The 25,935-nt window shown below is 45.9% G+C and overlaps 1 protein-coding gene across 2 annotated transcripts in view; it reads right to left on the bottom strand.

Annotated features, from left to right (window-relative positions):
* TMLHE (trimethyllysine hydroxylase, epsilon) overlaps nt 1–25,547 on the bottom strand; it is a 122,634-nt gene extending 97,087 nt beyond the window's left edge. For both annotated transcript variants that reach the window (XM_036740536.1, XM_036740537.1), the window contains exon 1: nt 25,295–25,547. The gene's annotated coding sequence lies outside the window, so the exon portion shown is untranslated. The remainder of the gene's footprint in view (nt 1–25,294) is intronic.
* Between the last annotated feature and the right edge of the window lie 388 nt (nt 25,548–25,935).

Genomic DNA, 25,935 nt, shown 5'->3' with positions numbered 1-25,935 from the left:
CTAAGGAGTTTGCATTGGACTCCAGAGGCCAAAGGGAGCCCCAGTAATTTTTTGAGTAGGGGGGTGATGCAGTGATCAGATCTCTGTTCTAGGAAAATCAATTTTGGCAGCTGTGGTGAGAGCGGATTGGAGAAGGGTGGCCAGACTGAATGGCCAAGCTGAGACTAAATGGTCCCAAGAGGCAGTTATTGCTGAAGTTTGGGTCCTGGGCTTGGAAAGTTGAGAAGGGGGGCTTTGCCGATCTCTGACCCTCGTGTCTCTGACCTGCCTGTCACCTTCTCAGAGAACAAGTGTGAATGCCCCAGCCCCCTTCCCCTGTGGCTGTTCTCCTGGAAGGGCCATGTAGGGGCTCTCTCCTGTTTACCAGGCACCCTGACACATTCAGGCGAATAAGCACTCATTCACTGATTGATTCTAACACCATGCTTCAACTGCACTGGGAGGGGAACATGGGTCCCACGGGGCTCTAAACCGTACAAAAGTGGAGTTAAGAGATATTTGCTGAAGTTTGAAACTGGGAATATTTGTCCTTAGAAATATTAGAAATTGTGGTTAGGCTCCTAGGCCAGCCCACAAAACCCAACGGAGTCTTCAGGGTAGCAGCGATGCTGCACATTCACAAAGAAAAATAGGAGCAAATAATGCTGCAGGAGAAGGCCATTGCCCTTATCTGGAGGCCGGCCTTACAGCAACCTCAGCAATCTGGAACACAAGCACAGAGAAAGAGGAGGTGCACAAAAGTTCCCCTCCCCCATCTTGCAAAAACTGCTACCTAAAGGAGGGGAGGCCCTCGGGCCGTCATTTGGACTCAATTTACACACTATTTGAACAAAGAGCTGGGTTCTCTAATTTCTCAGACTCCTACAGAGAAGCAGCCAATTAGAAGGGGGGGGGCGGGGCATGGGGAAAAGGTTTGCTGCTCTTGTTGGATGTTCTGGTAACTGAAGGGAGGCCAGAATCTGAGAGCAAGGGAAGAGACAACACACACACACACACACACACACACACACACACACACACACACACACGTACCCAACAAGAGTACACATTTACTCTTATTACCAGAGGCAGAAAGACCCGTGGCTGGCCATGGACACATTCTAGGTGGTCCAAAGGGGCCAATTTTGGCAACAGAGTTGTAATTTCAGCTGCCCCCCCACCCACCCCAAGAAAAATAAAAAACTTATCCAACTACCAACTGATGCCTGTAATTGCTCTACCGGGAACAGAATCTTTCTGTCCACAATTAAGAGATAAAAGGCTAAAAATCCCCAGGCTCAGAGAGCTGATTCACACTAAAGTCCATCTAGTCTAAACGCAGAGCAAAGACAGGGATCAAAGCGTTTTCCTGTTTTCTTAGGGATGAAGAGAGAATGATGAAGGGTGAAGAGGATGAAGAATTGTTTCCTCAATGATCTCAGAGGTCAGCTGGTCCAACCTCTCATTTTAGAGGCCAGAGCAATTGACTTGCCCAAGAACAGTTATTAAATATGGGGGGGGGGCTTGAACTAGATGTTCAGAATTCAAAATCCAGTGTTCTTTTCCAGAGGACTCGAGACTCCAGCAGCACACCAAGGGGGCCTGGCTCTTAGTCCCCATTTCCCAGTCTCTCCAGGGCTGCCCCCTTGGCACACTTGTCTCCACCTTTCCAAATGCTCTCAGTACTATTTGTGACTCCTGATTGCCTCTGAGCCCTCCCAGTAGAGGAGGAGAGGAGGCTGCCTCCAGCTGCTCAACTCTGGGGACAATTTTCCAATCCTGTACCAGCCTTTTGTTGTCCCCTTCTTTGTTCCTCAGGACCCCAGAGACCCGCCATCTGCTTAACCCTTCTGGCTACCAGTGGCTCACTCCTTGCCCTTCAGCGAGGGTGGCCTCTCCCACAGACCAACTGTAGAGTGAACACACAGTGTTTCCCTTTCTCATAGAAGCATGCAGCCACCTGGTCCCCTAACATGTGCTCTCCTGCTCTCCTCAGGAAGCCCCAGCCCTCCTGCCCCTAACACTGCTCTCAGCTTTTCATCACACTCACTCCTCTGTCCACATGTCATATCCATAAGCAGAGTATAAGGTCCTCTGAGAAGGGGCTGGTTTTCTTTTTACCTCTGTACCTAGTACCTGGCAGCATGCCTCACACTCTTCAAGCATTCACTCAGTGTTTGCTACACTGTAAGACTCTTGACTGTGTGACTGTGCTCAACTTACTTCGGTTGCCTGTGACTCAGTTTCCCCCTCCATAAAATAAGGAAGCAGGACTTTTGTGGCCTCTAAAGTTTCTACCAGCTCTCAGTCTCAGACCCTTAGCCCTCAGTGCTTAGCCTGCCACACAGTAAGCCTTTAAAAATGTTTGTTGATTGACTGATTAGATGGTCCTTTGAACCCTGTGAACCCTCAACTTTGGCCTCTTGATTCATCTCCCCTTCAGCCTTTTCTTCCTCTTCTATAGCTACCATCCAGAAACACCGTGGGGGCCCTAGACCAAACCTCTGCTTGCAGGGGGGGGGATTTCTTTCCCCCAGTGCCTAGTAGGAGTTGAACTGAATTGAACTGAATTGCATATAGATCCAGGAGTGGAAGCTAAAGTACTAATACATAGGTATAAATATGATTTGGATACACAAAGTACTCTAGCAAGATATATTTGTGGGAAAACTCCTACTAGGAAAACTCTCTTCACCATTGCAGTGGGTGGGCAAGCAATAAGAGGTTTAGTCCCAGAGCCTGACTTCTATCATAGATGCCCAGTCCGAAGGGAGGCCCTCTAACCACTAGACCATAAGCTAGTTTTCAGATATTCATCACATTTCTTCAGAAGAACTGAAATTGCCCCTTTTGAGCTATAGGAATTGGGGCAAGTCACTAGACCTTGCTGAGTCTCAAAAGTGGGGGTCCAAATCCATCTATCACTGCCCACACAAGACTTGCTCAGAAATGGCTTTGTAACCCTGGGAGGGCTCCATCCCTCTCAGGCTCAGCTCAAGGGACCTCAGAGGTCCTGCCCAATTAGCCCTGCTCCCTGGGAGAATCTCCCCATCAAATTAAGTAAGCCCTGTCATGATGGCTGCACCCAGCTCCCCTTCCCTCCCCCAGTGTGAATCAATAGCAGGCCCCAGGCAGCCCCAAACCCTGGCCCCCAATGTCTGCTCTCACTTGACCCAGATTAGAACAGTTAAACGTGGATATGGGGGAGAACAGAACTGACTCCATTTTGCCCTATATTTGCTGTTTGTTACTATATTTCTTTGTGTGTCTGGGAGATGCCTCTTTGACAAGGACTGAATGTGTCCTTGTGTACCTCCCTTCCCCCAATCACTTTATGGTTACAAAAGAAAACTCATCGCGTTTGAATAGTTCCAGGAACTCACTCCCTTCTCTTTATCCTATCGAAGAAGGCCCTGTAGGAGCTTAACAGATGCTAATTAACTAACTGACGGATAAAGAAGATACTGTTTTCTTCTTTCTGCTGTGAACAGGATACAAAGGACACATTCTTTCCTTACTAGAACAATTAAAGCATCCAAAGAAGTATCTTTCCTTGCCCTACATGATCTAACCCCAGACTTCTGGGTAAGAAGCTGCTTTCCTTAGGCTCTGAGGGGCAGGTAGCTTGAGAGGAGGGAATCTATATAGGCATGCATGCTGATGAATGGATGAAGTATGGATGTATATGTGTATGTATGTGTGTATGTGTATATATGTATGTACGTACGTATGTATGTATGTATGTATGTATATGTGTGTGTATGTGTGTGTTGTGCCATCCCTGGGATGCTTAAGGCACACATGCCCACCACTTTCTGATGGGGTGTGCCACCCTCTTGAGTGGATAATAACCTACCTATCTGTCTGGATCCTGTGCTGCCTTTTTCAGGGCAGTGGCTAGCTAAGGACCCAGAAAATTCTTGCAACCAAGCCTAATAAAACCCATTGGCTTTTGGTGACCAATTCCACTGGGATCCCAGGGAACCTGTTTCCACCCTCCCTTCTTATTGTATTTCCCCTCAATAAATCTGGCTTGCTCTCCTCTCTGGCTGCTAACTACCTACGTTTCAAATTTCCTTGTAGTGAGGGCATTTTGGAATCCCCCAAACCTCACCCCAAACTAAGGTATTCCTTCATTGTGCAGAAGAGAAGACTGAGGGCCAGAGAGGGGAAGAGATTTGTCTGAGGTCCCACAGACGCAGAATTAGAACCCATGACTCACTGATGTTAGGTCATGTGACTCAAGGAGCTCCCTTTTCCTTCCCTTGTGATTTAAGGAGCCCCCTTTCCTTTTTATTTTTGTTAAACAGGAATCTCTTTCCCAGAGGATTCATTAATTGTATGATCACTGTTGGATATTACAGTATGGCATGGAATTTCTGTGCTTAACTATGACCCTGAGTCATCCAGAGAATAGGTTCTTCAGGGTAGAAGGAGATGTTCTAGTGAAGACGGAAACACAGAAAGAATTTATGACAAAACCTTCCAACAAAATCATTAAAAAAAACAGTTTGGGTCCACATGGCAACAGACTTCAGTACTTTGGAAAACTCATTTCTATGAAACAACTCAGTCATGGACAATGGAGGGTAAATAAGGTACTACGGTGATTGAAAACAAAATGGAATAAGATTGATCGGAAACATTTGTGTTTAGGGAAAAGTATGTCCCATGGTAGGAGCATGAGGGCTCACTGAATCTCTGAGCTGGAAAGGGCTTCGGAAGTTGCCTAGGCCACCTATGTCTATGCCCTAATTCATGGCCTAGTGGATAGAATGCTGGCCTCAAAAATAAGAAGACCTGAGTTCTAATCCTTCCTCCACTGCTGGCTGATCATTTCATCTCTCTGAGTCTCAGGGTGTTCAGGGTCTGAGCAGTCCGGTACAAAACAACAACCCCCAAATGACCTTCCTTCCAGGCTTGTTATGAATTGTACATGAGTGGGCTTCTGCAAACCTTGCCATGCTTTCTAAGTATCAGCTTGGAACATCCTCCACAAGGCTCTCAGTCTCTACTGGAAACCCTCTCTCTAATGACAGGGCACTCACTACCTCCTGAGGTGGCCCTTTCCACTTCTGAGATGCTTCTAATTACTTGTAGATTTTTTTCATTCCATCAGAGTCTCTGAAACTTTCAGCACTTGCTCTTCTTTCTTCCCTCTGGGGCCAGCACAGTAAGACTACTCCTTCTTCCAAAATCTGAAGACAGTTAGTGTGTGTGTCCCACCCCTCTCTCCCTTCCTCTCTCCTTCCCCTCCTCCCCCTTTTCTTCCCAACTGCACCTCATGTGGCTAGGGCTGCATTCTCCTCTTCCCCAACCTGTCTGCCCTCATCTAGACACATTCCAGCTTATCAGAAATTCAAGAGGTGGAAGGAGGCCACCAATAGGTGTCAGAGGCCACCTAGCCAAACCTGTAATTGAACAGGAATCACCTTTACCACACCAAGGTCCTCCTTTAAAACATGGTACTGAAAATTAGGGACAATCCTCTAAACACTGTCTGATCAAGGCAGAGTACGGAACAATTGTCATCTGTAGTCCTGTAAGTTCTAGCTCTCACTAAAGTCTAAAAGTGCATTAGCTATTGGCCATGCAATATCCCACAGAGGTCTCATAAAAAGCTAGCAGTCTGCTTCTGCACAGAAACGGTCATCCAAGCTGACCTCTTTGATTTTGTACCTGAACAGCAGATTTTGTTAACCCAAATTTATTCCCATTATATTCCATCAGATTAAGTGGGGCCTGGCATTCTAAAACTTGGAATCATTATAACTTCTGACTCAGTTATCCAACACACAGTTACCCTTCTTCATTTTGTTTCATCTCAAAATTGGCCAGCCATCTCGATGTCAAAGTCAAGTCGATGACAAAAAGGCCAAGGACAAATCCTGGCTGCTCACCTTCTTGAAATCCCTTCCTACCTATGAAGATCACTTTGACTTTGGATTCAGTCCTCCTAGAATGTGGATAAGGTTTGATGAGCAGCTGACCTCCTAACTATGATGACTTGCCTCGAGGCTGACAGAGTCATAGATAGGTAGAGAAGGACGAAGAGGGGAAGAGAATGAAGAATGCTTTCAAACTATTTTCTAGACTCTTGGTGTTTGCCCTCTCCTTCTCCCCCCCCCCACCCCTTATTCTCCCAAAAGGAGGAAACTGAAAGTCAGTGGGGAATGAACTTGCCAGTGACTCCAAACTCTTCTCACTGTATCTTGTTCCTTTTCAAATCACTTCAGCTCTCAGGCCTGTTTCCTTCTTTATGAAAACGTGGGTACTAAAGATACTGAGACTACATACATCACTGGGCTACTATGATGAAAGCCTTTGGAACCCGTAAATTCCTATATGCTTATTATGACTCTAAATATGGGAAGTGCCAGCTGGAGGGGGTGAGGAGCTGCCTCCATTGGTATAACCACCAGCCCAGCTCAGGCCCAAGTTCACCACTGCCCTCTGGTGTCTGAGAAACCTCCTTACTCTTGGTGGTTGGGGCCCATTGCCCACCCTGGGCTTCACAGAGAGGGAGGGAGCTTTTGACAAGGTTTTACCACTTCTTAAGGGAAAGGGAAGAGCAGCTAGGTGGCACAGTGTATAGAGTGCCAGGCCTGGAGTCAGGAAGACTCATCTCCCTGAGTTCAAATACAGCCTCAGACACTTACTAGCTGTGTGACCCTGGGCAAGTCACTTTACCCTGTTTGCCTCAGTTTCCTAATCTGTAAAATGAGCTGGAAAAGGAAATGGCAAACCACTCCAGCGTCTTTGCCAAGAAAACCAAATGAGGTCATAAAGAGTTGGACACAACTGAACAACAATGAGGGGAAGGGAACGAGCATTTATTGATCACCCACTATGTGCCAGGTAGCACACTAAACACTTTACAAATATCATCTCATTTGATCCTCACAATAGCCCTGTGAGGTAGGTGGCGTTATTATCCCCATTTAACAGCAGAGGAAACCTGAAGCTGGGAAAAGTGAAGCCATCTGGCCAGGTTCACACATCTATTAAGTGCCTGAAGCCAAATTTGAACTCAAGCCTTCCTGACTCCAGGCCCCAGACTCTATATAACTGACCCTTCCCTGTGTCTTTAAGGGTAAGAAAATGGGTTCCAGACAGCCAAGAAGGCCCACTGGCCTCCAAAGCCCAGCAAGTTTCTGGTAGCTCTTCTCGCCTCAAGATTTCATGGCTAAGTTGCGAACATAAGATGGGCACACAGTAAATTGAGACTCTAAGTCTCTAAGCCAGATTTCATCTGGTTAAGCCAGATGATCAGAAGTCAGCATTCAGAAGGGGCCTAGAACTAGCTGGTGTGTTCAAAGCCAGGAGATGTCAGGGGCAGGAAATCATGGAAATGGTTTGAGCCAGAACCAGTTACAGAGTCACCCAATGGCATAGGCATCTGAGCTGTAGTCTCAAGGATGCAGAGGCAGAGAAGGGGTGGCAGAAGGGCCCAGGGCTCCTCACTACACTGGCCCAGAATCCAACAGAACTGAAGGTGATGATAGGGCAGACTGAAGGCACCAAAGAGGCCCAAGCCAAGGATCTGAGTGAGACAGACTGGGATCCCTCCCAGTAGGCTTAGGCCATCTGATGGGGGCATCCAGCCCTTCAGTCAGGGTGTGGCTCCTTAGCAGACCCTTGAGTCAGAGGACCTAATGTGGACCCTCCACATCTGTGGAACCTTGGGCAAACCCCTGCTTCCTCAGCTGGGAAGTGAGAAACTGGATTAGAGGGGCTCTAAGGTCTCTTCCAGCTCTGGATGCAGGTTCTATACACTTAACATGCCCTACTCTCCAGATGGCTGAAGGCCAAGATCTTCCTCTGGACCTAGAAAGGGGCTCCAATGAAGACTAAGCAGAGGATGATTGCTCTCAAGCTCCTGGAGTCTATATCAGGCTGTCCCCCAACCCCACCCCCAAGTCAAGGTCAAGATAGGAAAACCACAACACCAAAGCAGGGATTCTTACCAAGTTTTGTGTCACAGACCTCTTTAGCAATCTGGTGACTTCTCAGAATTATGTTTTTAAATAACCAACGGAAATACTGAACTTGAGGTAGAGGTTAGTGAAAACAAAGATATAATTTTTTTTATCCCATCCAAGTTCACAAGCCTCAGGTTAAATAACCTTCCCCTGAAATGAACCCTGGCAGTTAGGTGGCACAATAATGCATAGAGTGCTGGGCCTGGAGTCAGGAAGACTCATCTTCCTGAGTTCAAATCTGGCCCCAAACACTTAGTAGCTATGTGACCCTGAGCAAGTCATTTAACTCTTTTTGCCTCAGTTTCCTCATCTATAAAATAAGATGGAGAAGGAAATGGTACACTAGTCCAAAATCTTTGCCAAGAAAACCCCAAATGGAGTCACGCAGAGTCAGACATGACTGAAACAACTGAACAACAACAGCCAATCATGGGTTGATAGCCTAATAACGCGAGTGCACCAGGCCACATCTTCTGCTAAGAAAAGCCCAGTGCCTTTCTCCTTAGATATTGTCTCCTATGAATTACTAACAACAACAAAAAATGAACTTTATTAAAGAACTTTCAAGCCCTCATTATCAAGACAGGCAATCAGCTCACCAAAGCTGGTGAAGGTCCTACCAAAGGAAGCCATGTCAGTGGCATCAGGTTTGAATGTTGCTGACACAAGACCCTTGGGGGTTACTCTCTGAGGATGCAAGACACATCCTTGGGCTCCGAATCTTTGTGAGTATCGCTGGCCAACAACAACAACAAATATTCCTTAAGCCCATACTATGTGCTAGGCACTTGGGAGAGAAAAGCAAAAATGAGATACCCCTTGTTCTCAAGGAAGAACATTTTGCTAGGAGAAAACATGGGTGCAGATAATACCTAATATATTCAACATGAATACAAAATCACTGTGGGAAAGGGTGGTCAGTACTGGGAGAGGCAGGAGAGCCCTCTAGTAGAAGTGGCACTTATGGGAATCCTTGAAGAGAGCCAGGGGCCCCATGCAGTCAGGCATCAGGCCTCATGGGTCATCTGGGCCAACCAGAGTGATTTCATCATGGGGTCAATGCAAGGAACTAAGTATATTCAAATTACAGGGCTCCCTGACATTGGGGAAGAAGGGCACAACCAAGGGCTGGAATAGGGCAAAAACAGGGTATAGTTGATTCCACAAGATCAGATTAGATCTGTGGGGCAGTGATATAATGCTGGACCTATCAACAAGATAAAGTACTGTGTGGAAATTAATGAAATACAATCAGAAACATTTGGGTGAGGACCCATGGAAGGAGAAAGGGAAGAGAGATTGTAGGTGGAACATGTCACAAGCCATCCAGACAGGAGGAAGAGAGGGATGAAATGGTCCAAAAGCACCACCCAAGTCAGCAGGATACTGTCATGCTAAGATGCCATGATTATTGAATACTTGTTGAAGAAATTTATTTCTCTGCTAAAAGCAGAACAGAGAAGAAATTCTTGACTTACAAATCATCCTATCCTTTAGAAAACAAAAATGCAACAAGGGTATCTGTTCTTACGGACATGATTCTGACCAATGTGGCTGGCAAGGGAGAAGTGACAACAAGCTTGGGAGAAAATGACCTTAACATCTCATCTTAGCATTCCTGTCAGCTAAGGATCAAAAATTTCAGAAAAAGGGCCAGAGAAACTGGCCAAATGAAATGACACATGTCTAGCAAACTGCTATATAAATTATACCTTTAAAAAATAAAGGCTAGGCAGGGGCCTAAGGCTTAAGACATCACAGGAAAAGTCAGATAGAGAACAAAATTCCAACAGCCCCAAAACAGAGTAAGGAAGAAAAGAAGGAACTGTCTAAATAGACGAATGTGGCTACTCAGAGAATTCAGCGACTGAGTTAGATTTTGAAAATACATATACAGAGGATGGAAGCAAAGCAGGGGGGTGGGGGGGAGGTAAGAAAGTAAGGAGGAAAGCATGGCTCCAGCAACTTGAAGACCTGAAAGCACAGGAGCTGAGTCTGCTGATGAATGGAGGCTAAGGATGATCCAAAGCACTCCTCAAGCTATGTGGGGGCAAGAGGAAGATAAAAGAAGGGACAGCACTGTTACTTGGGGGAGACAGTCCAGACACCAGGGATGATGAAGAAAGAGCACAAGTATTCAGCTCCTATTGTACTTCTGTTTCTTCAATCAAGGGGGATGTTCCAATTGAAAAGGCTAGAGGATTCAAGTGGTTGATAGACAACTTGATCCCAAGACCAGGGAAATAAGAAAGAGAGCACCCAAGCATCAAGGGAATTCAAGTCCCCAGGTGGCCATGAGCTACAAGGATTAAGTTGTTGTCTTGTGATCTTGGCGAAATCACCAAGAATCGGAGAGATGCCACAAGGCAGGATAACAAGAAATGTGGGTCTAGTTTTCAAAGGGGGGGGGCGGGAATGGAAGAATTTTTCAAACTAGAGGCCTATGTGCTTGACTTGGATTCCTGGGGAATTGGGAGAATGTATTATTAAAGGCTTGTGAGAAGGCCCACATCAGGGAAAGGCCCGATGAGAACAGGAGAGGCGAACAGACAGGCTTTCATAGCCAATTCGCTGCAGCAGACCACATTTTCACAGTAACACAGTTGACTGAGTGGTAGAGAAAATATAAGACCCTTCAGTGTTTACTGACTGCATTGAACTCAGTAGAGCAAAATTTAGCCTTTGGGACTCTCCTTAGGAAAGGTGGGACCTCGCTCTGGTGGGGACTGAACAAGCTGATAATTTTCAACCCTGAAATGCTATTATTCTCATTGCATTTTTCTCCAAAGGGGGCCTTCCTAGAAGATTCAGCACTTGTAACACCCCTGACTCCTAAAAAATTTCATGGTACCACCTGGGATGTTGATCAAGCTGACCCACATTTCAGGAGAGCGAGAGTGGGGGGAATGGGTGTGCATGTGCATGTGCATGTGCGTGTGCATGTGTGTGTGTGTGAGAGAGACAGAGAGAGAGAGAGAAAGCAAAAGTATCATTTTTTTAAATGAGAGAGAAGTTACAAGAGTGGAGAAAAACAAAGAAAATTGTAAGAATCTTAAAAATTCTAAAAGCAATGGTACATAAAGTCCAGCAAACTTGGGACTATAAAAAAATAGATAACTACAAAAATATTAACAACCAAAACTTACAAACATGAAAGAGATAACAAATTAATCTATTTCCAAAAGAGAAACTGGAACAGCTTATCCAGAAGCTGCCACATTAAACCCAAATCACAAACCCAAAGACTCATGAGTGAATGCTAGCAAACATTTAAAAAACCTCAACAATTCTTTTGTTGCAGAAACTGTTTTTGAAAAAAAAGAGAGAGAATAGAGTGTTCTATTCAAGCTCCAACAGTTTCAGAAAGATGTGGATAAACTGGATAAAGGCTACAGAAGAGCAAGCCTAATGGCCTTGGGTTCCCACCATAAGAGGATCAGTTGAAAAACCAGGAGCTATTTAGCCTGGAGAAAGGAAGACTGGAATGGGAATAAAAACTGCCTCCAAGGCCTATTGGATAGCCCCAGAGGGAAGAATCAGAAGTAAAAGGCAGAAGTGGAAAAGAGGCCAGTTGAGGCTAGATTGTGATAGAATAAAATAAAAAAAGCTAAGTATAATCCAGACATGAGATTTATTCAGCCAAGGCATGCAGTTGCAAAAACAAATCAGGCCCATGGCTCTCAGCACAAGAGGCCCTGAACCCTGGTTTCTATATGGTTGATAAACAATTTGGAGAGAGTGATAAACAGGATGTAAGGATTAAGCCACCTGGTTTCTTTTTGGTAGAGGGGATCTGGAGACACTCAGGTAAAGGTAGAGGGGTATTCTTATAGTTGAGTGATAGTGGGGAGGAGGAGTAGTCTTGCAAAATCATCAAAATCAGGTGACTCACACAGAGTCAGAACTTAACTTCACAAAATGGTAGATAAAGGCAAAATGGAGTCATTAATGTTAATGTAACAACTGCAAGAAAATGATTCCTAGCACTAGCAATCAACCAATCAGAATTTTATAGGTGCTAAATGTCAAGAACACAGACCAAAATCAAACAGTCCCAGCCCTCAAGGAGCTGGGGTGGGGGGAGGGATATACACATTTACAAAATCAGGATGCACAAGATAAATCCAAAATAAATGGAATTTGTAGGGTAGGCACAAACAGCTGGAGGGCAAACGGGAAAGGTCTCATGGCATAGTAGCATTTGAGCTGGGCTTTGAAAGGAAACTAAGGATTCTGAGAGGTAGAGATGAGGAGGGAGGACATTTCAGGTACATGGGACAGCCTATACAAGGCATGGAAACAGGAGATGAAATAGTAGCAAGAAGACCAGTCTGGCAGAGCCTTGGTCATGTGTAAGTCTAAAAAGCATTAGGGAGCAATGAGAAGAGCACTGTACTTGTGATAGTCCCAGGATTTGAGTTCAAATCCTGCCACTGACACTAAACACCTATATGACCTTGGACTTCCATTCCCTGTATAAAAATGAAGGCGTTAGGTTACCCTCTCTACACCTATAGATAGTCTGTGGTCCTGTGAAAGGTAGGGGGGGCCCAAGCAATTTGCATTCAATTCTTGTGACAATAAGGAGTTTCTTTAGCAGGACCATGACATGCTTTAGAGATATCACTTTGGTAACTGTGTGGAAAGTGAAGCGACTTAAGCCAGGGAGACAATCCACCAGCAAGTTGCTAAAAGGATCCACAGGAGAGTGGTGGCCATGTGAGTAGGCATAAGGGAAAGGATTTGAGAAATGTAGTAAAGGGAGAATCAACAAAACCACAAATGGTCACTCATGTGATGCGAAGGAGAGTAAGGAGCTCAAAAATGACTCCAAGGTTCTGAAGCCAGGTGACTGGAAGGATGGCTGCACCCTTGACAGATATAGGGAAGATCAGAAGAAAGATGGGTTTGGGGAAGGAGGGAGAGAAAAGAAGTTCTCTTTAGGATAGGTAGAGTATGAGATGCCTATGGGACATCCAGTCAGAGATGTCCAAATGGCAGTTGATGATTCAGGACTAGAGCTCAGGAGAGAGGCTAGGGCTGAACAGTTAGACCTGGGACTCATCTGCATACTGAAAATATTTGAATGCATTGGTGAGAGTTCAGCAAGTGAAGAGAAAAGGGCCCTGAGTAGAGCCTTAAGGCACATCCACATTTAAGATGTATTAGATGGATGATGATCCAGCAAAGAAGACTGAGAAGCAATGACTAGATCAGAGACCCAAGAGAGAACAGCATCACCAAAACCTAGTTGGGAGAGAATATCCAGGAAGAAAGTTTAGTCAACAGTACTGAATGCTATAGAAAAGGCAAGGACGAGAACTGAGAAAAAGCCAAGAAATTGGTACTGGAGAGATCATTGATAACTCTGGAGAGAGCGATTTCAGTTGAGTGATGGGGCTGGAGGCCAGAATGGAGAGGGTTTGAGAGGTGAGTGAGAGAAGTGGAGGCAATGAGTGTAGACAGTTGTTGCATTCCCTCTCAGTCCTAAAAACCAAAACCAACTTGTCAAGAACCTTCTAGCCCCTCAAGCTATTGTTCTCTCTCTCTCTCTCTCTGTGTGTGTGTGTGTGTGTGTCTCCATCTCTGTCTCTGTCTCTGTCTGTCCCCAACCCCAAACTCATCAGGTCCCATGGGGTTAATTATCATTTCTATGAAGATGACTCACTGTTTATGGCCATCCCTAGTCTCCTGAGCTCCAACCCCACACCCAAAGCCTACTGAACATTTCAAACTCTGTGTCCAGTTTGCTCAACAAAACTCATTATCCTTCTCTCCCCCTGCCCCAAACCCTATACCTTTTCCAAACCTCTCTGTTTCTGTTGAGTACAGAGCCATGTTTCTATTCCCCAGGTTCACAGCCTCAAAGTTGTACCTTACTCTTGGAACTCAGCAGTACCTTCTATTCCAGGTCTACATAACCTGCAGCCCACCAGGCGGTCCATGAAAATGTAGAGGAAAACAACCTTTGTATGCAGGGGAAATCCAGCTGCAAGTTGTGCAGGCCTGTCCTATCCAATCCCTAGCCTACCTTCACAACATCTCTCCCATATAGCTCCTTCCCTCCTCCACTCATACCACTGCTTTTTCATTGATCTCCCTGCCTCAAATATCTCCCTACTTGAAACCATTCTCCATACAGTTGCCAAAGTGATTTGGTAAAGCACAGGTCTGACTGTGTGATACCCTTGCTCAATAAACTCCAGTGGCTCCCTATCACTGCTAGGCTCAAATACAGACTTCTTGGTTTGGCATTTCAAGCCTTTCCTCCCCCAGTCTGGCTTCATCTTTCTAACCTTGATACACATTCATTACTCCCCTTCACACACATGCTATAGTCCAGACAAACTTACTGGACTTTTCTTGATACACAAAACTCTCTATATTTGCCATGACTGCCTCCTATGACTGGAGCATCCTCCCTTCTCCCCTCTGTCTCTTAGAACCCCCCATTTCTTTCAAAAATCAGCTTACACCCCACCTTCTCCATGAAGCCTTTGCTGATTCCCTTGGCTCTCTCTCCAAATTACTTTTTGTTTTGTATAAATGGTCTGTCTATATGGACATGTCTCCTCTGATTAAAAAAAATAAGCTCCTTGGGAGCAGGGACTATCCCACGTTTGTCTTTGTGTCTTCCGGGCCTAGCACAGAGCACCCTACAGCCTTCTTAGAGGCATGATGACTGATTAACTGAAATGAGAGAGAGAGAGAGAGAGAGAGGTAGAGAGAGAGAGAGAGAGAGAGAGAGAGAGAGAGAGGACATCCAGGATGAAAACATTCTTTTCACTGCATCCCAATGTTTCTCTCTGCATCCCAGACCTGTCCCCCACAACTATATCCCAATGAGATATGGCAGGTATGGCACCCTGAATCTAGACGGCTCACTGCAAGAGGTAAGGGTTCTCTTAACTATTTACGGAATTGTGTTTCAGTCCTCTGTGTATTCTGTCAGGGTAAATAAAGCCTGTCCTATTATGTATTTGATGATTTCACAGCCTCAGTGCTTGTCAGTGAACTGAAGACTTTTTTAGAGAGAGACATGAACCACTTTCTGATGATCCTGGAAAAAAGCCAAGGTGAACAAAAAGGCCAAAAAGCTTCCCCCCCACCCCACCCTCCATTGTATTCAGGTCAATAGTGGTGCCAGTTATATTTCTTTCCTTCCTTTTTTCTTTCCTTCCTTCTTTCTTCTCTTCCTTCCTTCCTCCCTTTTCCTTTCCTCCTTCCATCCTTCTTTCCTTCTTTTTCTGAACTTAACTAACATTCAAGGAAATGGGCATTTCCATAGAGAGAAGAGGATGCCACAGGGATAGTCTTGAATCTCCATCAAGAACAGCTGGCTTTTCTTAAATAGATAACTAACTCCACACTGTTTACTGAGCTGCCCTGTTTGGCTGGACTTCCTACCGCCCTTCCTCAGTTCTCTTCTCTGCATTTTTATAATACTTCAGTGCCCCTCTCTTTCCTTTTTTTTCAATTTTGGTAATCATATTGCTAACGCTCTTAGCCCCAACCCCAAATTTTTTTTTGAAAGAAAGAAAAGAATGTTGGATCTTTCACATCTCCAGAGAGGGGAAAAACTCTTGACCAATCATGATATATAGGAAATTATGAGACAAGATAGCTAACTTAATTGTATAAAAATAAAAACATTTGTAAAGCTAAAAAGAATGCAAATAGAATACAAAGAAAAGCTATAGAATAGGAATATATATATATGTTATCATTAAACAGTTCTGACAAAATTGTGACATCAAAAATCTATAAGGAAGTGATACAAACATATGAGTAAGAGCCATTCCCCAATAGATAAATGGTCAAAAGATGTGAAGAAGCAGATTTCAGAGAGATGCATATTTTTATTTATTAACCACTGCAGGGTCCATAGTTAGGCCAGCTCTCTGAAATACCTGTAGGGGACCCAAATGAACACTCTCAGGGAGGCTCAAGATCTCAACGAGGGGAAATTACTTCCAACTCAACCATAAGATCTCAAAAGTCATCTAGTTCAACCTCCTCACCTAACTGTTTGGGAGAAGCCCCCTAGAGTCTCTTAGATCATTCAGTCTATGATACAAGGACTAGCTTAGATAAGTTAAATGCCAGGTTTCAATCCTAACTCAGGACAGTGTTTACTAAGGCCCAGAGTGATGGAGGCGGGAGGGGTACCCACATGAATAAATTCTCATATCCTTGAAATATAAACATGATCATTCGCCTGAACTGATGAAGCCATGTCAGCAACCATCTTCTCCTAATCCACACTGCCTTCTTGACAGAATCCTATCAAGTCTAGCTTGTCTTCCTCCAGATGAAAAGGTCAAAATATAGGCACTGCAGAGATACAAGACAGCAAAAATATGGTTGAGAGGGGCCTTTGACGGAGAGTTTGGCTATTAATTCCTATAGCCTCTGGAATCACAGAGCCAGAGTGAGAAGGGGCCTTAGAAACCATGTAGTCCAAGCCTGCCCATTTTACAGATAAAGAAGGTGAAGGATCTGTCTGCAGTCACATATACATAGTGATAAATGGCAGAGCTAGGATTTGAACCCTTGTCCTCCAGCTCCCAGTTCCATTCTCTTCCCACTTTGGGCAACAAAATTGACTAGCTTGGGGTGGTAGAACAGTCACTTGGGAGCTGCACTGGCATCTTCTAGGAGCAGCATGGCTTCCAGATTGTCTACAGGCTGTGCTATTTGAGCATCTATACTTTTGTTTCTGCCATAAAATGGTGGGGTTTTTAATGCTCATTTCACTGATGTCTCATCAAAAACAATAAGTAAGAGCCAATTCATTTTCATGAAGTTTTATCTATACTGAGAAGCAGGAATAAGTGGAATAACATGAGCTCAGAGTGACCTCGTGTATGGAAAGTCAGCTTCAGAGTAAGAAAACCCACATTCTAGGCTTTTGGAGGCAGCTAAATGTAGTTGAAGCCAGGAAGACCTGAGTTCAAACCCCACTTCAGACACTTTCTAGAGACATAAACTCTACACACACCATTAAGGAAGGAGCCCAGGTCAGAACATGTCTGCAGTTTCTCACTTGGATGTCCTACTTCAGGATTTCTTTGACTTTTCCAACATGCTCCCACATCAGGACCTTCCCCAGGGCCTCCCCAACCCAAACCCCAGTTCTCAGTTTCTTTTTGGGTGTTGTTTCCCCCGTTCAACTGAGCTCTTTGTGGGAAGGGACTGCCTTTTGCCTCTTTTTGTATCTCCAGTGCTTAGCACAGTGCCTGGCATACAGGAAGGACTTAATAAATGTTTATTGACTGACTGTGGTGTAGTGTGATTCTGGACGAGTCACTTTAGGGTTAAAACCTGTAAGCCTCAGTTTCCTCATCAGTAAAATGGTGATGGTAAGGATAGTACCTACCTAGCAGGGTGTCATGAGGGTCAAATAAGATAATACATGTAAGATGTCTGGCAGCAAACCTTCAAGTGCTATATAAACTGTGGCTATTATCCTGATTGTACATACAGGCTAGGCAATCCATCTTTTGAGCTCTTGGTGTCCTAAGCAGCTCTCTGAGGGTTGGTTGAAGGAGTTTACATACTGGGAGTTTCTTATTGCACTGAAATCTGTGGTCTGCCCTCCCCCACCCCCAAAAAAACCACCTACTTTCCTAGAGCACTTCAAGCTGACAAGGGGCTTTCTTCCCAAAAGCCCTAAGAGGCAGGAAATGTAAATATTATCACCTTCATTTTTCAGAGGAAGAAACGATGGGTCTGAGAGGTCAAGCAACTGTCACACAGTCACACTGCCTGCATCAGAACTCAAGTCACCGCTTCCAAAGTCAGTGAGTCACAAGCCTTCATTAAGTATCTATTATGTGCCAGGGACTGTGCTAAGTGCTAGGGATACAAAGGACAAAAGGCTCCTGCCCTTGAGGGGCATACCACCTAATAATGGGGGAAACAACATGTAAGTAAATAGGTCTATATGGAAGGAAAGCTGGAAGGACTGGGCAATTGATGCCTCCTGTAGGGCCCTTGAGCTGAATCTTGAGGAAAGCCAGGGAGGAGAAATTGAGGTGAGGGGGCAGAGCATTCCAGGCATGGAGAAAAGTTAATGCAAAGGCTCAGAGATGGGATGCCGTACCCGCAGAAGGCCAGTGGTGTTTACTGGTAGAGGGCATGGAAAAGAGTCAAGAGTAAGCGGACTGGGAAGGTAGGAGGCGAACAAGTTATGAAGAGCTTTAAATGTCAAACAGGTGTTTGTATTTGATGCTAGAGGTAATAGGGAGCCAATGGAGCTCACTGAGCAGGAGAGTAACATGGTCAGATGTACACTTTAGAAAAATTACCTTGGCAGCTGAGCCAAGATGGACTGGAATAGGGAGAGATTTGGGGCAGGGATAACAGTTAGAAGGTTACTGAAGAAGTCCAGAGAAGAGGTGATTAGGACCTGAACTAGGGCAGTGACTGTGTGAGTGGAGAGACTAAGCCATATATAAGATGTTGTAAAGGGAGAAATGACAAGATTTGCCAATGGACCAGATCTGTAAGATGAGTGAGAGGTAGGAGTCAAAAAGAACACCAACACCCAGGGTAACTGCATGGTAGGGTCCTCAACAGTGATGGAGAGGTTTGGAAGAGGGAGGGATCTGGATTCTGTTTGGGTCATATTGAGTTTGAGGTGCCTGTCAGATGGACATCCAGTTTGGGATGTCCAAGAAGCAGCTGGAGGTATGTGGGCATAGTTCAGTGGAGAGACTAGGGCTGGATACATAGATCTGGGAAGCATCTACATGGAAATAAGCACTGAAAGCATAGGAGTTAATGAGATCACTGAGCAATACAGTACAGAGTAAGAAGAGAGCTCAGGACAGAGTCCAGGGGCCCACATGCAGTTAATGGCAATGGCACAGACCAAGAGCTAGCAAATTTTGAGAATTGCTGCCTACTGCAGATCCCAAGAACAGGCTACAAGCAGGCCGTGGTTCTGGGTCAGAAAAAAGTTTCCGAACTGCTTCCCTTAAGTAACAGCTTTGCCCCTTACATGACAGCTCACTGCAGGGAGGGGAGGAGTCAAGGCCACAGCTAGTGACAGCACCTGAGAGAGAGAACCCAGGAGGATGTTGGCTCTCAGCCCACCCCAGAGCGTCAGATCTCAGGATCCAACTCAGATTGGAATCTTCAATCATGAGTCCCATATCTCTTCCTAAAAAGGGATCCAACCTAACACTTAATCCTAAGCATCAGACCCTGACCCTCCATGCCTGCCATTTTTTCTTTTTGAAAGCTAAAAAGGAAAGCATGCAGCTATCAGCATGAGGACTTTGCAACTCAGTTATATTTTTACAGGAAGAAAAGGTGTCTATTGTAGCAGAACTTAGGAAAATTCCATTTTGTCCTTAGTCAATAAGCATTTATTAAGTACCTACTATATGTAAGGCACTGGGAGAAGATAGAAAGATAAATGAGATATGACCCTGCCTTTGAGAAGGTTAAAATACCACAGGAAAAACAAGATGCATACAAATAACAAGAAAATTTGGCAGAACATGAAACGTGCATAAAGTACCAAAAGACTTGGAAGATTTCACGATTCCCTCCAACAATGGAAATCAGAGAAGACTTCATGGAGGTGGTAGCATTTGAGCTAGGCCTTGAAGGATGGGTGAAATGTCAATAGAGAATAGGGAAGGAAGAGCATTCCAGGTGTAGGAATCAATATGTACAAAGCAATATGGAAGAATGGGCTACATTAGGTCAATACAAAATAAAAATGAAAATCTATAATGTGAGACAAAGATAAAAGCGTATTACAGAATGCCAGGATGTCAGAGGCAGAAGAGACCTCAGAGGCATCGAGGCCAATCCACACCTTAAATGAGAATTCCCTCTATAACATAGCTGACAGGGGTGATCCTCCAGCCTTTGCCACCTCCCGAAGCCAACCACCCCACTTTGGGACAGCTCTGATTGTTAGGAGGTTCTGCCTTGTGGCAATGGGCCTCACATGTCAGTCTAAGCTTAGCATGCTACTTACTGGAATGTTCATGAAAGATACCCACAAGTCACAATCATGTTTCTCCCTGCCACATTTGAATACTGCAGATGATCTGGGAGCAGTGACAAAGGTCTAGAGCAAGAGCCCCCCAATGGTGGTGGCAGGACTTTTTGGAAGAACTCATTGTTTTCTTCCCTTCAAAGGGGCACCCTTCCCTCCTACTTCATCTGGTTGATCACAGGTGTGACTGTTATACTTCTGAAAATATGCTGCATGCAATAACAATTATGGGACCAAACTTTACACAGTAGCACATTAGGTCTAAGAAAAACTAGGATCAGCAAAACCTTGACAAGGTCACTCTGTAATTCTCAGGGCAAAAGCTGGCAGAACACAGTTTACACAATGTCCCTACAAAGTCATACCTCCTCTCTTCCCACAGGAAGATTTTCTGGTCCTTGAAGAAGATACAAGGATTGTCTATAATGTTCTTCTTTATGGCTATCTAACTTGTCAGTACAAAGAAGAAACATATTTGCAAAACCAAACTGGAACAGAAGGAAATATGATAGAACCAAGAACATTCCTGAGACACCCCGATCACACGAAGGAGGGAGTGACTAACGTTATCAATATCTTCCATGGCTTTTAAAAAGGCTCAACCCCAGCAAAGAGACAAGTCTGGGACTTGCTCCCTCTCTTGCTGTCTCTGGCTTGGAGAGCCTGGGAGCTAGCTCACCTTCTCTCTCCCTGGACGGACATCTGCTTGCAAGTGGGCTCTGCTGGAGGGGGCCAATGCTCTCAGAGCCCTTCTCCGAGGAGACCCTAGCTTTGTAAAGGGATCAGGAACTCTCACAGCCCCCAGCAAGAAGGTCAAGCCCGGACTCTGGAAAAGGTATGTCTTACTCCAGCCTAGCTTTGCAGAAGTGCTTGCCTAGCAAGCTCAGGTCTGACTTCGGTCCCCAATTCAAGCCGAAGGGTACGTGTGTCTGCTCCCTTCTGTCAGCAAGTCTTTTCTGTCTGTGATATGTCTGTTACTGTGGGAAGTTCTTCCTAATATAAATTCCTCATGATTTAACTAATTCCTGTTTTGATGAATGATGGTTTACATATGTTTTTGAGCTAAAAATTCACAAGTTATCAATGAGTATTTTAATTCTACAAGCTTAATACAGTCATGCTACTATTTTCGAGGAAAGACATATGAGAGTGAGGGATTAGGAGGACTTTTAGCCAAAGCAAAAAGGTCCCAAGTTCTCTTTACATGTGTAAAATGAACCCGAGGCCAGGGCAGGCTTATTTCTCACAATTCTGGTGGGAAATTATAGCACAGAATTTTGAAAGAAAGAAGCGTCACTAATACTGTGGAATTTGGATTTCATTTAGCAGCCAACAGGCAGCCGGTGAAAGCCTGTGAACAGTGGGGGATGTAATCGAAAGTATATGTAAAGAGCATTGAGACGTTCCTAACTAATGGGGAGGCTGGACTAGAAAGGGGAAGAAAGTAGAAGCAGGAACATCTATTGAGAGGTTATTGCAATAAAATGGGTGAGAGGTAATGAGGGCCTGAACTAGGCTGCTAGCAGAAGAAAGGATGGGAGTGTTTGGGAGCTATTAGCCAGAATCCTAACCAAGGCAGGGCCCAGGTTAGTGGGCTGTGAATGAACAGATCAAGGAGGACAGAGATCATAAAGAGAGGACTAGAAAAAGAAAAAATAAAAAGGAGAAATGGGTGTTTTTTTTCTTTTGGTGCTTCTTTTGTAGACTTTTGGGAACTTCCATAATAACTCCTTCTGTATACCTGCAGAAGCCAACTGGGGGAAAGATGCAAGTACAAGGTTGGAGGAGTGGACTAGATGACCCAGGAGGGTACTTCCTACTCCAATGCTAGGCCCTCCTTCATCAATTATTTCATAGGCCAAATCTACTGTCTAGGATCATAAATTTCTAACTGAAGAGCCTTTCAAGATCATATAATGCAAACTCTGCATTTCAGACACGAGGTATTGAGGCCCCCATGGGGATTAAGGGGCTTCCCAAAATAACATAACTAATTAGTGGCAGAGACAGAATTTATACTCAGGACCTCTTGACTAAATCCAGAACTCTTTCAATGGTTCCAGATTGGGAGGTTAATGCTTCTCCTGTGCTACTAGGCTAGAAGGGACATTCACATTGTTCTGCCACCTGGCAAGGTCTCTGGTTGCAAAGGGTGGCAAGGAGTCATGGCCCTGAGCCTCTGTGGTACCTCAGTAACTTGAGGGCCCAACTAGAGAAATACATGGAGAGAAGTAAGACCCCTCACTCTACCAAGTAAGGGTGACCTCAGCAGTGTTCCATTCAAGCCACATCTTGGGATTTAGACCTCTCAATCATGCTGTCTAGCTAAACAGGAAATGCTGTCAGGCCACATATCAGCCAGCTAGACTCCAGCTCTAAATTCCTTACTGCTACACTGGCCTAGGGCCACTGAAAAATGGGAGTTAAAGTGAAAATGGGGCTTGAGTGATGGGATGCTGATTAATGAACAACTGGGTTGGAACCCATCGCATAGAAAGGCAGTGAAGTAGAATGTGAGTCTAGGAGAGCAGAGTCTAGTACAGTCTAGAATCTTGATTCTAGTCTCAGCTCCATCACTAGCAAGCTCAGTAACCTCAGGGCTCCCTTCTCTGGGCTTCAGTGTCCTCATCTATAAAATGAGAAGGTAGTACTAGATGGTCTCCAAAGTCTTTGTCACCTCTGAAATTATGCAATTCTATTCTGAAAGTATCATAGGGCCCCACTTCCCACTGGGGCAAAAAAGAGGGAGGGGGAGGTTCTTCAACTCCTGACTTCTTCTTTGGGCATCTGGTACCAGGGGACCTAATCTTGAGGTTAGGATTTGCCACCTATGGATTCATTTCCTTAACTAGCCATGTCACCATCACGCCCTCCGACCTTACCCTCCCCCACAAACCCCATCTATAGAATGAGTTGGGGAAAGAAATGAGGTCTCAAGTTCCTTCCATTCTGAAATCTCTGGTTTCATGTCCTCCAGAGGAGCTGTGCTCCCTGTTCTTTAGTCTCCCTTTCTACCTGCCTGTTTGGGTGTCCAGTCATTTCTTAAGTGCCTAGTTTTCTCCTGCTCATTACCTCAGAGAGATCACACACTGCCACTTCTTTAGCCATCTAATTCCTCTGAAGAGGCCCACAACTAGAGCCAGTGTGGAGGAGTGGGAAGACGGGTGGACTTAGAGTCCAAGGTGCTGCATTTACATTTTGACTCTGCCCCTTACTGCCAGTGTGAGTTCCTTGGCAAACTGCTTAAGCCTCTTTGTGCTTCAGTTTCCTCAAGCATAAACTGAAGAGAGTCAACGAGTTGATGTCTAAGGTCCGTTCCAGCTCTATATCTACAAATTCATGACCTTAAGCTCTGACTTCTTATCCAAGCTTAAGTTCCGTATTTACAGATACATCCTAAAACCCAATTTATCAAACTCTCTACCCACATCCCCAAGAGATCTGTCCAAATTTTTTCATTTTTGTAAATAGCACCATCAGTCTTTCAGTCCCCTAGAAGTGAAATCTCGGTAGCATCTTTGTTCTTCGTAGCCCACCACTTAACAGTTCTCACTGATAACAAATCCTCTGCAGATTCTCTCAAGTGGCACTTTCTCTCTATTCACACTGCTATAGTTCAGGCCTATTCTAACCCTAATTCTAACCCTCAAATCAGAATCTGTACAACTGCCTCCCCACGCTGGCCTCCCAGACTTGGCTCCACTTTCAATTCATCCTATGCCACAATTTTATATGAAATGGCCCAAAGCACTGATTTCATGATGTCACTACTCCACTCTAAAACCAACATTGGTTCCCAATTGCCTGTCACAGACATCAGTGACCTAGACATGGGTACTCTACTAGGTCTTCTGTGGCCTCAAAGTTGGCTAACACATCCAATTAGACCCAAGGAAAATTTAGGAAGTAAAGTCTTTTGTTAGCATGGACTAAGCTGTAAAGGATTCATATTAACTGGGGAATTTAAAAAGAGCTCAGTATCTCTCATGAATCCCTGGGGTATGGCAGAACTTTTGCCTCCTACAGGCTGCCTCCTGGGCATCTCCTGCACATCCCAGGTTCATCTTCTACCTCCATCCAGGCTTTTCTTTTCCTCTTCTGTGTCGCCCTTTCTAGAATGTCCTCCCCATGGTCCCCATCTCTATCTGAAACCTCACTTTGCTTTGAGCTCCAACTTGGATCTCTTTTCTGAGCTGTTCTCCTTTCACAAGTGTGTGCTTAGCACAGTGCCTGGCATTTGTTAAGTGCTATGTAAATGACAGTTATTGGTATCAGTATAATTATTATTAGTAGTAGCAGTATTAGTATGTCCCACTTGGCTTTTAAGCTTTTCTGCTATAAGCTGGACCTTCTATTCTCCACAGCACACAACACAGCTAAAGGAGAGGGCAGCTCTGGAGCTCTCAAAGGGCCTATGGTTGGGTATCCCAGTGACATCTTAGTTCCCTTTAGCCTCTACATTCCTTGACAATATCCATACTGTTCCTATCTTTTTTGCAATTCCTGTTAGCTCGGACCACTGTCGAATTTTGCAGAATAGGCTATCTTCAACCGAAAGATTGGGAAACTAGCTAAAGAGGGCGGGGAGTCTGTCAGTGCTAAGACTAGGAAGGGGAAGAAACTTCTTTGCCCGGCTGCAATTAGCTGAACCCTCCAGATGGAGGGAGCTACTGGTGGAGAGGCCAGGCTCTGGCAGAGAAGAGAGGAACCAGGGACTGAGGCCGTTCATCTTAACAAAAATTGTCACCACTATGCTCTGGCTACAGCCATTGAGGAGAACAAGCCACCTCCTTTGGGAAGCACCCGGTCTTAGCAGATCGGAGTTAATGAAGGTGAGGCCTGCTCCTCAGAAAGTTCGAGGGCGGACAGAGCCTCCTTCCCACCTTTCCAAGTAGCCAATTCTTCCCTTTCTCCGCTCTCTGCGGTGCCTGCTGTGGCGTGCCGGGCTCTGCCCTGGGTCCCCTCATCTGGGAAACGATGGGGTTAAACTCGATGACCTCGGAAAAGTCCACCCCGGCGCTCGAGCTCACGTCTTGGGTCCCAGGGTCCCAGGCTGCGCCCCTGGCCAGGGCTAGCAGCAGGCTAGCAGGCTGGCAGGCTGGCCATGGGCGCCCCAGCCCCCCGCCCGTCCCGCCTTGCTCTACGCTTGCGGGCAGCTCCCCCCCAACCTCCCCCGCCCCTTGGCTGGCGCAGAGGGAGCCCCTTCAAGGGCGGGAGGGAGGGGCAGACGCCCCCCTCCAACCCCGAGCCCCCCAAGGCCGCCCCCCCAGCCCCGCCCCGCCCCGAGCCCACCCTGTCTGCGGTCTGCACCCACCTGCGCGGGAGGCGGCGGGCGGGCTGCGGGCGGCCCTAGGGCACCAGGGGGAGGGGATGGCGGCCCGACACTTCGGCCCCGCCCCCACCCAGCTCTTTCCGGCCACGACGACTACGCTGCGCTTCCCGGGCTCCCCCGGGCCTGCGAGGGAGAGAGGAGGGGAGCGGGCCTAAGGGGGCCCGCGGGAGGGGGTCGGCCCGCCACGTGGAGCCTGCCAGGCCCTGGCAGCGCCGCGCCCCCTGCTCCCCTCCCCGCCGTGCCGCGCTGGCACTGCGCTAACACTAGGGAATGGCAGCTCTGCGCGCGCCGGGCGGCTGTGGAGAGCGGGGGGGGGGGGGGGGGGGGGGGGGGGGAGGGAGGGGAGAGGGGGGAGGGAGGCCAAGAACTGCAGGGCGAGGGCGGACTCTGCGAACCACGGCCTGGTGGAGTCAGCAGACCCCTGAGCTGGAGAGAGAATAGCCCGATGGTGCAGCACAACGATTTAGGGATCGATTTCCCCAACCGCCTTTTCACTCTTTCCCAAGGTGATGCTGTTCATGCTTTTTTATCAGCCTCCACCAACAATTTTTGTTTGCTTTTGCAAATAATAATAATAATTTACTCTTAAAGGTTTGCAAAGCGCTTTACACATGTTGAACTCC

The sequence above is a fragment of the Trichosurus vulpecula genome, assembly GCF_011100635.1.
Source record: "Trichosurus vulpecula isolate mTriVul1 chromosome X unlocalized genomic scaffold, mTriVul1.pri SUPER_X_unloc_2, whole genome shotgun sequence".
Classification (NCBI taxonomy): Eukaryota; Metazoa; Chordata; class Mammalia; order Diprotodontia; family Phalangeridae; genus Trichosurus; species Trichosurus vulpecula.
The sequence above is the reverse complement of the archived record's forward strand: the minus strand, read 5'-3'. Positions and strand labels throughout refer to the sequence as shown.